Source organism: Acanthopagrus latus, chromosome 1 (assembly GCF_904848185.1).
Source record: "Acanthopagrus latus isolate v.2019 chromosome 1, fAcaLat1.1, whole genome shotgun sequence".
NCBI classification, from domain to species: Eukaryota; Metazoa; Chordata; class Actinopteri; order Spariformes; family Sparidae; genus Acanthopagrus; species Acanthopagrus latus.
Genome location: NC_051039.1, coordinates 10,651,410 through 10,651,668, shown reverse-complemented (window position 1 = coordinate 10,651,668; position 259 = coordinate 10,651,410).

Genomic DNA, 259 nt, shown 5'->3' with positions numbered 1-259 from the left:
CCAGACGTTTACTTTCATCCACCATGTTTGTGTTGTGCATTAAAAGAGTTGTTGTTTTGACCTGACGAGGGGGTGTTCATGTCCATTTTCCCAGTGGGAGACTGATGTTTTCGGTCAGGTGAATGTTCAGTGGGTGCTGTGGACAGTCCTGGGATGACCTCGCTGCTTTTATTGTCACATTCAGGGGCTGGATCGACAAACCAGGACGCCCCAAAATAAGCTGTAAACCTTGTTTTTGTGGTGAAGTTGTTGAGCGTTT